Source organism: Malania oleifera, chromosome 8 (genome assembly GCF_029873635.1).
Source record: "Malania oleifera isolate guangnan ecotype guangnan chromosome 8, ASM2987363v1, whole genome shotgun sequence".
Lineage (NCBI taxonomy): Eukaryota > Viridiplantae > Streptophyta > Magnoliopsida > Santalales > Ximeniaceae > Malania > Malania oleifera.
Window position 1 is genome coordinate 74,017,817 of NC_080424.1, and position 14,157 is coordinate 74,031,973.

Here is a 14,157-nt window from a genome sequence, read left to right on the forward strand (position 1 = left end):
TAGGTTAGGTGTTGAGAAGTATAGGATTATGTTTTGTAGTTTAGAGGCGGAAATATGCTGACGATTTCCTGTTATTTTTCTGAAGCAGTCAACGGCCTCAGAAAAGCCACAGTAAACCTTAGATGATTTTGTTTATGAACTGTGAGACTAGTCCTCATATGAAGAATTTGGATGTATATTGGATTTAAATTTAATGATTATGTTGTTAGAGTTATGATATGGGATTCTTAATTATTTCTTGTCCTATTTTTAAGATGGATCCTAGGGATGAAGATGTAAAGGCTCAAGGAAGAGATGATTCAGAGACTTCCAGTGATGAAGAAATTGATACCTTTACGATGTTAAGGGGTATAGCCTGACAAGTGAGGGTAGAAATAAGGAAGGATACTAGAGGGCAAAACTGTCCATCTGCAGGTCAAGGCTGCAACATCAAGGAGTTCATGAGAATGAACCCTCCGGCCTTTGTAAGAGGACTTGATCCAGTGGCTGCAAAGAATTGGGTATAGGAGATAGAGGAGATCATGACTGTACTCGACTGCACGGACGAGCATAAGGTCCGTTATGCCCTATTTAAGATGATTGGAGATGCAAAACGCCAGTGGCTTTCTGTGAAGCTACTAGAGGAGCAAAGACTGGTAAAGATAACACTGACCTGGGAGTGATTTAAAGAGCTGTTCTTTGATGGGTATTTCCCTTTATCTATTAGTGAGGAAAAGATTGAAGAGTTTACTAACTTGACCCACGAGAATATGACTGCTAGGGAGTATGCAGCGAAATTTGTGGAGTTATCTCACTTCGCACTGTTCTTGATCTCGAATGAGGCAAGAAAGGCCAAAAAATTTGAAAAAGTCCTAAGACGCAGAATTTATGAACTAGTGGTGGGATTTCAGGTCTAAAATTTCTCAGACTTGGTTGATAAGGTTTCGGTGCTAGAGAAGAGCATCCATGGCAGTACATAGCCTACAGAGCAGAAGAAGAGGTCTACACCATTTAGTTTTCAAACTGATGTCAGTTAGGGATCGGGGAAGAAAGGGAAGGATGCAATGGGCTGGAGACAAGAGACAAGAGATCGGGGTTATCCTGGTTATCAGGGTAATCAGTCTTACTCCTTATGCTAGAAATATAACAAGAGGCATAGGGGTGAATGCTGGTTTGAGACTCCTAATTGTTTTAGGTGCCGTAAACCAGGGCATATCAAGAAGAATTGTCAGGAACCGTTGCTTATTTTACCTGTACTGAACCAGGATCAAGGGAAACAACAGATACCACTAGGAAGGGGTGGTCCAGCACGAGTTTGCTCGTTGATTCAGCCTGAGTCAGATAATGCCAGAGGTGCAGGTATGTGTTTATGATTAAGATAATTATGATTTAGTTTGGTTGTAGATGATTGAGAAGTTTATATTACGATTTTTCATTGTGGATAATGTAGGAATTCTTTTGATATAAATATTGGGATAAAGTGAATTAATGAATGTCTAAAATGAGAAACTGATGATTAATAAAGAAATTTCAAGGACGAAATTTTCTAAAGGAGGGGAGAATGTAACAACTTGAAAAATTATAATGATTAAATAATTAGGAAGATAATAAATGGAATAGATAAATAAATAATAAAGGAAAAAGGGAAAAGTTTGAAAGAAGAGCAGCAGACCTCGTTGACGAATCTCATGTACTCGTCGACGAGTGTTCTTCTAAAAATCGTGGATCAAGTTTAGTCCCTTGTCGACGAAGAGATCCCGAGTGAGCAAATTTCAGACTTTAAGTTTTGTCAACGAACGCATCTTCTCGTCGACAAAATCTCTTCTGTGACTCGTCCATGAATCTTGTCTTCTCGTCAACGAAGTCACGTGGCATACCGTGTATAAAAGGGTTGGAAAAAGCTTCCTTATGAGGAAATCAGTTTACCTTCATTTTCTCTCTTTAGAAAATGTTTCATCTCCCTTCTCTCTTTAAATTCAGCCCAGATTGTAGAGATCTGGAGAATTTATACTAAATAAATAATAAGAAAAGGAAAGAAAAGGGGAAATTTCACAAAAGAGACAGGGTCTCGTCGACGAACGTGGAGAGTTCGTCGACGAATCGTCTTCTTGGGCTCGTCGACGTGGATGCATGTCTCGTCGATGAGAATTTATCGAGAGGCTATTTTTTAGGGCCTACATTTCGTCGACGAGGGCACCATTTTCTTTGATGAACCGCCTTCGTGGACTCGTTAACGAGGCGACGTGGCTCGTCGATAAGGCCACGTGGCCAGCCACTTATAAATATGTAGAGGACGGGTTTTTAGCGAAAAATTCCTCCCTCTCTCATTTTCTCTCTCTAGAAAATGGTTTCTCTCACTTCTCTCTAGATTTCTGATTCCGATTCTCCCTGGTTTGAGGATCAGAAGCTATTACGGTGATCCTAGGGAGTTTCTCTACAACCTAACTGAAGTGGAAATTAAATTTGAGCAGTTTGGGAACCATCCTAAAATTTGGGTAAGTGGGTTTTTAAGTATTTTCAGTATTACCAGTATTATTTGGGGTCAGATTTTGTATTTTATGAGAACATACTAGTGTTTTATGGAATAAATTTGGGGTATCATATTTTCAGGAATAGGGTGTTTTGGGTCTGATCCCGTGCTAGTGACGTGGGGTCGGTTCAAGCAGCTATTCTTCGAGTGATATTTCCTTATTTTTGTTCAGAGTTCAAAGGCATTGGAAATCCTACATTTAGCTCAAGGGCAAATGACATTATCACAGTATGCAACACGATTTATTGGGTTGTTTCAATTTGCCCCACACTTGGCACTAGACGAGGAGAGGAAAGTAAGGAAATTTGAGGAACGTCTGAGGCAGAATTTATTTGAGCAGGTCATCGATTTTCGGGCTCAGACATTCGCGGAGGTGGTGGACAGAGTTGCTATTATCGAGAGTGACATACAGAGGGCTGTTGCAGCTCAGAGTGAGAGAAAAAGGCCCACGCCTCAAGATTTCCTGGTGGGTTCTAGCCAGGGGCCATGGAGGGGAGACCGATATGGAGGAAGTAAGGGATCGATGATGGGGCGCAGTGGTCCTCGAGGTGGACAGACTGTAACGACCCGAAGAATCATATCATTTAAATAATAAAAAGAATGGGAAATTGAAATCGGAAACAGAAGGAGGCAGTTGACTTCATCGACGACATTGCATTTTGGATGGGATAATCTCGAGGAATTTTTAGCTCCTCGTCGATGAACATTGTTAGAATTGGTGTATTCCCTAGAGGGGGGGTGAATTGGAATTTAAAACTTTTTCTCCTAGGTTAATCTATCCAACAATAGTATATACTGAACCTAGGGTCAGTCTATGCAATTTCCAAATGCGTAGATAAATATAATGTGGAAATTAAGTCATATGCATCATTCACCCATAACATACATGTGCGGTAAATATAAAGTGCGGAAAAGTAAATGAACACACGATATGTTATCGGGGTTTGGCCAACTGTGCCTATGTCCCCGCCTCTAGCTCGCAAGCCGGAGGATTCCACTAATAGCTCGCTCACTTAAGGGTGGAGCGGCACCGCTTACAATCAGGTCAAATTAATACAGGGCTGACCTCAACCTTAACCAAGTCAATTAGCGGGGCTGACCTCAACCTACACGCCTTAACAAGATGACGCACCTAGCTTTCCTAACCGGGTCTAAGCCAATCCGGGACTATTCCAGGGCTAGTCTCCCTCTTTAGGCCCGTGCTTGGAAAGACAACAGTATTTAAAATACAATCAAATGGTACAATGAATAAGCTTTCAAGTAAAGCAGATGTGTACCCAGATACGTGCAATCACAAACACCACAGTATGATTCAATATGTAAGCTCAATGTGGTCTAAATGGTTCAACTCTCAAAGGTATTTTCTATCAGTATAATGCGTACGTGAGAGTGACAAACTAACAGTCTTTGTATCACTAGATATGTTCAATAAATAAGCTCACACAAAGATGTTTAGTCTCAAGTATTTCAATTAGCAGGATAGTTCAAGCATGTGAGTATTAAATGAAGTATAAGCTCGGTTTGCAAAAGATGCGTAATCTTTGTATTCAGCAAATAATATATGAGTGAAAGAATATTGCAACAAAAACCACTATCTCATAAACAAATATCTCTTCAAATGTATTTATCAATATAAAGCACACTAGATATTTGAAGATGATTTTGAAACGCTTTTGCAAACAAAATACTAAACGATCTTCTCAAGATATTGCAATGAAGATGCAAGCTTAGAAGATCTAACAAGGTTTTCTTAGGATAGACTTATCAACAAAGTCCCCTAAGAATCCTTAGGTTTCACTCTCTAATAAAATCGTGCCAAGCAAATACAACAAGGAGAGCAAACCTATTCAAGCACACTCAATCCACTTACAAATGATGTAGGCAATGATAGAAGCAAGTATGAGTGATTTTTGGTAAGAAAATGAGTAGTATAGGGTTTTTATTTTTCAGAGAATTTCACCCTAATCCAATATGCTAATCACACTTTAATCTTTGCAAATGATCACATATATATAGCCATGGAAGGAAATATGACCGTTGGGGACCTATTGGGTATTGTTAGAAAAGATTAATGACATTTAAATCAATTTAACCCTGTTTAAAGATATTTAACCCGCGGTAAAAATAATGGCAACCCAAGAGGCTCGGTCGAAAAAAAATGTTTTGGTCGACCAAGTCTCAAACGGTTTGGTCGACCAGGGGAATATTGAACTGAGGTCTTGGGCGACCAGGCGAGGGCGATTTGCCAATTTTTCGAGTTTCTGTCGACCAAGGCATTTTCAACTGCCTAGTTCGGTCGACCAGACCGCTGGGAATTCTCCTGAGGACCTTTCGATCGACCAGGTAGTTGGAGAACAAATGTTCTCGATCGACCAGATGGTCAACTGTTGACCCAGGAGGGTTTCGGTCAACCAGGACCTTTTGAACTACCAATTTCGGTCGACCAGTTGGTCAAACTTTTGACTCTAGGGAGTTTCGGTCGACCAGGGCCTTTTGAACTACTTTTGCTGGTCGACCGGGTGGTCAAACTTTGACCCAAGGTGTCTCGGTCGACCAGGCCAAAATGAACTGGCTTGGCTGGTCGATCGAAAATGCATCGTGTGTGCATTTCGTTCCCATATTAACGCAAACAAGCCCTATTCAAGTGCCTAACAAATATATGTGAAAGTGTGTGTGTCCTAGGGTCACTTAGGGTCCAATTTTAAGACACCGAAAAAAGTCCGGTGTCGGTCGACCTTCGATTGACCGAGGGGTACACCCTAGGGTCTTTCTAAGGTCCTTTCTTATTCATGGTTTGGTTTGAGCTTACGTAGTAAATCATACATGTGATGTGTGTGAGAGCTTATTACAAACCAAATGCCTACTTACTATTACAGACCAAAATAAATATATTACAATGCTGAATTATAATTTGGTCTTCAAGCTTTTCTTGCTTTGTGCACATCTTGATCTTATCACCCTTAGTTCCTGCACAAAACCTCAAACGCTTATTAGATACAATGAGTATTTGTCATAATCAAAATCGGGCGTGACCAATAAGGTCAACAATCTCCCCCTTTTTGATGATGATAAATATGACAAGCAAAAATATAGGGTTAAGCCTAAGAAGGCTCCCCCTCACAAGATGCATCTAATGTATTAAAACAAACCCCATTATTTTTGCCCCTTCCATTCTCCCCCTTTTGGCAACAGCAAAAAGGACCATTTGAATTTAAAATCCTAAGCAATGGGTGATTAGTATACTTATGCATGATGAATTTTGGAAAGATTTTGGAAAAATTTTGGCAAAGTGCCGTTTGTAAATTGGACTTTCCAAAAGATATCCTCTATGAGTATAACTTGTTTGAGTTTAAATTTCCTAACAATTTATCCACAACTACTCAAATAGTTCAGTATGATCCAATTATAGCAAATAATATGTGAATTATGAACATGAATTGGACAAGTTGTGCAATAAAGGTATACGGTGTGCACACAATCAATATAACTAGTGATTACAAGGTTCGGATGAAACTCTCTCTCTCTCATCCTTCGGTTCTTCTCCCTTCTCTCTTCGATTTTGAGTCGGATTTTCGCCTGTTCGAGGATCTAAAGCCACCATGACGCTCGTGGGAAAGTTCTCTGCAAATCTATTGGAGCGGATCATCGGTGGGCCTGAGGTGGAAACCATCCCAAATTCAGGGTAAGGTTTCCAACTCAATGTTTGGATTTTTGACAGTTGAAGAAAGCATAGTACGCGTTGGAATACTGAACTTTAGTCTTGGGAAATTCCATTTTCAGGGTGTTCAACGGGGAACCCTGTGGGTGTAGGACAGATTTTCTTAGTGGCTTTTCAAGAATCAGGTAAGGGGATAAACTAAGTTAGTATTTTATGAAAAATATGTATATTGTTATAGCATTTGATTTCAGGAAAATAAATATATTTATATATGATTTATATTTGGGAAAATGCTGTTGAAAGTGATGATATGTTAAATATATGAAAAATCTGTTTAGTATGGTATGAGTAGAAATTAATATGAAATACTGTTTCTGGGAATGTGTTAATTATAAAGATTTTTATAATGGAAAACCGGTGTATGGGCCGAGATTTTGATATGTTTGTCGGCGTACGGGCCAAGCTATGTATATGATTTGCCAGCGTACGGGCTGAGCTATGTATATGATTTGTCGGTGTATGAGCCGAGCTATGGATGTGATTTGCCAACGTACGAGCTGATCTATGGATACGATTTGCCGGCGTACGGGCCGAGCTATGGTAAAATGTGAAATACCGGCGTACGGGTCGATGATTTTCATGATATACGTATATATGTAAAATGATATGATTGATTTGAAAATTAATGATATGAAATATCCATGTATCACAGTTTCAATATATGTTATATGGTATCAGAACCTGGTTGGCTTGGTCTAGGCTAGTACTTGCACGGTACCGTTGTTATGTGTCCATGGTCATTATGATCATGATATTTGTGTTAATTCCGCTGTACGAAGTGGTGTGAGATTGAATGGACGGATGTGGGTTATAAGAAGTGTGAGTGCCTCTGGTGTACGGACCAGGTCTGGCAGACCCATCAGACATACAGACTGTACTTTTGATTTGGCAGTGGTCGGCTAACCATTATCAGGTCCCGCCTTCGGGCCACACAACCCAATCATGTGGGGGTAATAGATGACAACAGCCAGCTAAACTACAAGGAATTTTTTTTATTATTATATGAGATGATATATGTTTATCAAAATGCAGTATGTTCTGGCATGTTTTGATGATACATATATTTTGTCAGATTCGACATAACAGTTTACTGAATATGTTCTTTATAATATATGTATAACACGGAATACGTATGTTTATTAGTTTATTTCCCTTATTGAGAGGTGTCTTACCCCAAAATTTTATAAACTTTTCAAGAGCCCCAGATAGGAGAGTGGGAAAGCCCGCTGATCTAGTATTGTTTGTCTGCCCTCTTTGAAGGGTAAGTTTTAGTGGGGACAGTTGGATTTTGTGGGAAATGTCCCTAGATCTTGTTTTTGGGATGTATATACTGAAATATAGTGGATATAGTGACTTTGGTATTTTATGGTAATGTGATGGATGTTTTCGTATTTATAATATTGTGATTGTATGTTTCCTGCTGCTTAGGCTTCCGTTATGTGTGCTGATGTATCCCTGGTACCCACGGGTCTAGGTGGATTATGATCTGCTGAGTTGAGTTTTGTGATTTTGTAATATGGAAAAAAATGTGGAAATTAAGCTGGTCGTCACAGTTTGGTATTAGAGCCTAGGTTGTTAGGTTTTCTAGACTTTAGAATGCAAAGGAAACAATACCAGAGTTTAGGAAATGATTTGAGGTTTTGTTCTACAGTCTAGAGGTAGGACTTCCGTGGTAGTTTCTGTGTTTTTCCTGGGTGACGATTTCAGGAAAACCATAGTAAGCTGTTGTCAGGTTATGTTCCTAGAATGTAGGACTGGGGATTAAAAATGAGTTGGAAATATTGAGATAAGTGGTGAGGATACGTGGGTAAATTATAAGGATAGGATTACTGAGTTGCAATTTCTATTTTTCAGGATGGATTTAGGAGGAAATAGTGCATATGCGAGTGGCAGTGATGGAGTAGGACCATCAAGTGCAGTTGGGACCGACTCGGACGCGGTATTACGTAGCGTGGCTCAGCAGGTTATTGCTGAGATCGCTAGAAGCTCGAGGGAGCAGGGTGGTCCATCTGTAGGCCATGGGAGCACCATAGAGAAATTTACTAAGATGAATCCTCCGGTATTCTCAAGTGGAGTTGATCCTACAGCCGTTGAGAACTGGATGTAGGAGACCGAGAAAATCTTGGCTTTATTGCAGTGTACTGAGGAACAGAGGGTCCTCTTTGCCACTTATAGACTGACAGGAGAGACCGAGAGGTGGTGGACTGCGGTGAGACTGCTGGAGCAGCAGAGAGTGACTCCGATAGCCATGACATAGGACTGGTTTAAAGAATTGTTCTTCGATAGATATTTTCTAGCTACGGTTAGGGAGGCTAAAGTGGAAGAGTTCCTGAGCCTAAAGCAGGGGCAACTATCCGTTCGACAGTATGCGGCGCGTTTCATCGAGCTCTCTCATTTCGCCCCATTCATTATTCTTGATGAAGTGAAGAAAGCAATGCCGTTTGAGAGAGGCTTGAGGCGGAGTATATTTAAGTAGGTTGTGGTGCTGCGGATCCAAGAATTTGCTGAGTTAGTCAACAGGGCAGCCTTGGCAAAGATTGGTGAGCGTCTCGATGTAGAGGAGCAGGGACAGAGGAAGAGATCTACATCTACGGGTTACCAGCATGGTCATAAACTGGGCCAGTGGAGGAGAGGTAATCATGGTAGAGGGCAGAGGCAGGAGATGAGAGGACACGAGGTGCAGGTTGGGCAAGGTCCTTCATTCTGTTAGACTTGTGGTAGGAGACACTGCGATGAGTGTCGAGCAGGAGGGGTGGTGTGCTATTGCTGCGGTAGATCGAGGCATATGGTGCAAGACTGTCCTACCCCACCAGATGCAGTTCCAGCTCCCAGACCATATCGGGGAGGTTATCAGGCACCACATGGGGGCCAGTAAAGGAATACGGCTCCAGCCAAGGTGTTTACTTTGACGCCAGGTGAGGATGAGACAGCAGGTGACGTGGTGATAGGTAAGGTTATTATGCTTTCTTTTAAAGTTATTGCATTGTTTTATTCAGGAGCTATGCACTTGTTTGTGTCTTTGGGGTGCGCTAAATTTTGTGGGGCAGAAACACGGTTGTTGAACACTGAATTGTTAGTGTCTACACCGATTGGATCTGTAGTAAGATGTAGTGAAATACTTTGGGGTTATCTAGTTGTTATCCAAGGGAAGACTTTGTCTGCTGATTTGATAGTAATGGACATGCACGGGTTTGATGTTATATTTGGCATGGATTGACTAGTAGCTAATTTTGCTAGCATAGATTGCCGAGCACGGGAAGTAATATTCAGACCTATAGGGGAAGCAGAATTCAGGCTTGTAGGATCGCAAGTGCAATCTCCGCCTCAGCTAGTTTCAGCTGTCCAGGCTAGGAGACTACTGCTGAATGGTTGTCAGGGGTTTGTGGCAATTGTGAAGGAGATGTTAGAGAATGAATTGAAATTTGCTAGCACGCTTGTAGTAGAGAAATTTACAGAAGTTTTCCCAAATGAGTTAGCAGGCTTGCCACCCAATCATGAGGTATATTTCCTTATTGATCTACTTTCAGGTACAACGCCAATTTCTAAAGTACAGTATTGGATCGTGCCCGCAGAGTTGGCAGAATTGAAGAATCAGTTGCAAGATCTACTTGATAAGAGCTTCATACGACCTAGTGTATCTTCGTGGGGAGCTCCAATATTATTTGTGAAGAAGAAAGATGGTACAATGAGGATGTGTATAGACTATAGGGAGATTAATAAAGTGACAATCAAGAACAAGTATCCTCTACCCCATATCGATGATTTTTTCGATCAACTCTAGGGTACACGAGTATATTCTAACATCGACCTTAGATCAGGCTACCATCAAGTAAAGGTGAGAGTAGAAGATGTATCGAAGACGGCTTTTAGGACCAGGTATGGGCATTACGAGTTTCTTGTTATGCTATTTGGTCAGACGAATGCTCCTGCGATATTTATGGACTTGATGAATCGGATCTTCCATCCTTTTTTAGACCAGTTTGTTGTTGTTTTTATTGATGATGTACTGGTCTATTCGAGGAGCTATGAGGAGCACGAGATACATTTGAGGCAGGTTATGCAGACGCTTTAGGAAAAGAAGTTGTACGCCAAATTCAGTAAATGTGACTTTTGGCTCGAAAAAGTTGTGTTTTTGGGGCATGTTATCTCAGGAGACGGAATATCTGTAGATCCAAGCAAAATTGAGGCAGTAGTGAATTGGGCTAGACCGAGGAACGTTCAAGAGATCAGGAGTTTCTTGGGTTTAGCTGGGTACTACCGTCGTTTTGTAGAGGGATTCTCAGTTTTATTAGGGCCTATGACACGATTGACTAAGAAGAATGTTAGATTTGAGTGGGATGATAGTTGCGAGCAGAGTTTTCAAGAACTAAGGCAAATATTAGTCACAACACCAGTACTGGTCATCCCGTCAGGGGGTGAGGGGTATGTCATTTACAGTGATGCGTCCTTGAAGGGGCTTGGATGTGTATTGATGCAGCATGGCAGTGTAGTGGCGTATGCATCCAGGTAGGTGAAAGAATATGAAAAGAACTACCCTACACATGATCTTGAATTGGCTGCAGTAGTACACGCATTGAAAATTTGGAGGCATTACTTGTACGGCGAGTAGTGTGAGATCTTCTCTGGCCACAAGAGCTTAAAGTATTTCTTCACGCAGAAGGAACTGAATATGAGGCAAAGAAGTTGGTTGGAGCTAATTAAGGATTTTGATTGTACCATCAGTTATCACCTAGGGAAAGCAAACATGGTAGCTGATGCGTTGAGCAGGAAATCCAGGGAACCAGTGTTGGCGGCTATGAAGATCTAGTATCCGATCATGATGGATCTGGAGAGACTTGGCATAGAGTTGGTAGAGAATGATCCTCCAGTGTGTATTGCCAGCCTAGTAGTATAGCCTACTCTACAAGAAAGAAGTAAAGCCGCTTAAAAGGAAGACCCATAATTAGCAGAGGTGATGGATAGAGTGCAAAATGGTTAGGGGGAGGAATTCAGTATTGCAGATGACGGAGCTTTGTGGTTCCGTTCCAAATTATGCGTTCCTGCCGATATAGAGATCAGAAAGACTATTTTAGAGGAGGCTCATAGATCTTTGTATACAGTTCATCCTGGTAGTACAAAGATGTACATAGATCTGCGAGAGTTGTACTGGTGGAGTGGTATGAAGAGAGAGATCGCCAAGTATGTAGCCCAGTATTTGACGTGCCAACAAGTAAAAACTGAGCACCCGAGGCCAGTAGGCCAATTGCAGCCGTTATTTATCCCAGAGTGGAAGTGGGATCATATTTCCATGGACTTCGTTTATGGCTGCCGTCGACATCGCATGGCCAGAATGCGATTTGGGTAATAATAGACCAGTTGACTAAGACCACCAATTTTCTCCCTATCAAGATTAGCTATTCTCTCAGCCGATTGGCAGAGATTTATGTTTAGGAGATAGTTCGTTCTCATGGGGTTCCAGTATCCATAGTGTACGATCGAAACCCACATTTCACGTCACGTTTCTGGGGAAGCTTGCAAGAAGCTTTAGGGTCTCAGCTATCGTTTAGCATGACATTCCATTCATAGTCAGATGGGCAGACTGAGAGGACGCTATAGATATTGGAGGAAATGCTCCGAGCGTGCATATTGGATTTTGGGGGTAGTTGGACTCAGTTCATGCCATTAGTAGAATTTGCATATAATAACAGTTATCAGACCAGCATTGGCATGGCACCATTTGAGGCTCTATATAGTATGAGATGTCGTTCTACTTTGTTTTGGGATGAAGTGGGTGAGCGGCGAGTTGTGGGGCCAGATCTTGTGCAGCAAGCACATGATAAGGTTCGGCTTATCAGGGACAGGATTAGTGCAGCTCAGAGCCGACCGAAAAGTTATGCTAATAATCAACGCAGGAATGTGGAATTTGATGTGGGTAATCATGTGTTTTTGAAGATAACTCCGTTGAAAGGGATTATGCGATTTGGGAAGAAGGGTAAACTTAGTTCTAGGTGTATCGGTCCATTTGAGATTCTAGATAAAGTGGGACTAGTAGCCTACAGGCTAGCTTTGCCACTTGTGTTGTCCAAGATCCACGACGTATTCCATGTTGCTATGTTGAGGAAATACGTCCCAGATCCTTCTCATATCATCAGTAATGATGAATTAGAGCTTAGTGATTCGCTGGTGTATGAGGAGGTACCAATACAGATTCTGGATAAGAAAGTACAGGAGCTACGTAACAAGAAGATTCCTTAGGTAAAAGTTTTGTGGAGGAATCATGCAATTGAAGAGGCTTTTGGGGAATCCAAGGAATAGATGAAACAAAAGTATCTGCATCTATTCCAAGAAGTCTAAATAGGTAAAATGTAAGTAGTTAGGTAGTATTTTTTTTGCAGGTACATGTAATGGTTTAATTAGTGTAGCATTTTAGTTTTGGGAGAATTTTTTTTTTCTTTTGTTTATGTGTAATCTCCCAGGACTCGGAATGTAACCACGGTATTCCTCCACCATAAGTGAAGATAAGTAATAAAATAAGTAGACCCTTTTCTTGTTAAGGGATGACGAGTTATGTGAACAGTAAATTTCGAGGACGAAATTTTATAAGGAGGGGAGAATGTAACGACCCGAAGAATCATATTATTTAAATAATAAAAAGAGAGGGAAATGGAAATCAGAAACAAAAGAGGTGGTCGACTTCGTCGACAACATTGCATTTTAGATGGGATAATCCCGAGGAATTTTTAGCTCCTCGTCGATGAACACAGGGGACTCGTCGACAAGGGTATTAGAGGAGCTCGTCGACGAGGACAAGATTCGTCGACTAGAAGTTACCGAGAGAGGATTTTTCAAAACCTGAAATTCGTTGACGAGGCTTGAAGTTCGTCGACGAACTTTCTACAGGACTCGTCGATGAGGTTACGTGGCTCGTCGAAGAATCCCGCAGTATAAATAGGGTTAAACGTGATTTTCATTCCATTTTCCTTTGCAGAAACTCTCTCTCTCTCTCATTCTTCAGTTCTTCTCCCTTCTTTCTTCGATTTCGGGCCGAATTTTCACTAGTTCGAGGATCTGAAGCCACCACGACGCTCCTGGGAAAGTTCTTTGCAAATCTGCAGGAACGGATTGTCGGTGGGGCTAACGTGGAAACCATCCCAAATCCAGGGTAAGGCTTCCTACTCAATATTTGGATTTTTGACAGTTGAAGAAAGCGTAGTACGCGTAGGAATACTGAACTTTAGTTATGAGAAATTCCGTTTTCAGGGTGTTGAACGGGGAACCCTGTGGGTGCAGGACATATTTTCTTAGGGGCTTTTCAAGAATCAGGTAAGGGGATAAACTAAGCTGGTATTTTATGAAAAATATATATATTATTATAGCATTTGATTTTAGGAAAATAAATATATTTATATATGATTTATATTTGGGAAAATGCTGTTGAAAGTGATGATATGTTAAATATACGAAAAACCTGTTTAGTGTGGCATGAGTAGAAATTAATATGAAATACTGTTTCTAGAAATGTGTTAATGATACAGATTTTTATAATGGAAAATTGGCGTACGGGCTGAAATTTTGATATGTTTTTCGGCGTACGGGCCTCCAGCGTGCGGGCTGAGCTATGGATACGATTTGCCGGCGTACGGGCCGAGCTATGGTAAAATGTGAAATACCGGCGTACGGGCCAATGATTTTCATGATATACGTATATATGCAAAATGATATGATTGATTTGAAGATTAATGATATGAAATATCCATGTATCACAGTTTCAATATATGTTATATGGTATCAGAACTTGGTTGGCTTGGTCTAGGCTAGCACTTGCACGGTACCGTTGCTATGTGTCCATGGTCATCATGATCATGATATTTGTGTTAAAGCCGTTGTATGGAGTAGTGTGAGATTGGATGGTTGATGTGGTTTATAAGAAGTGTGTGAGCGCCCCTGGTGT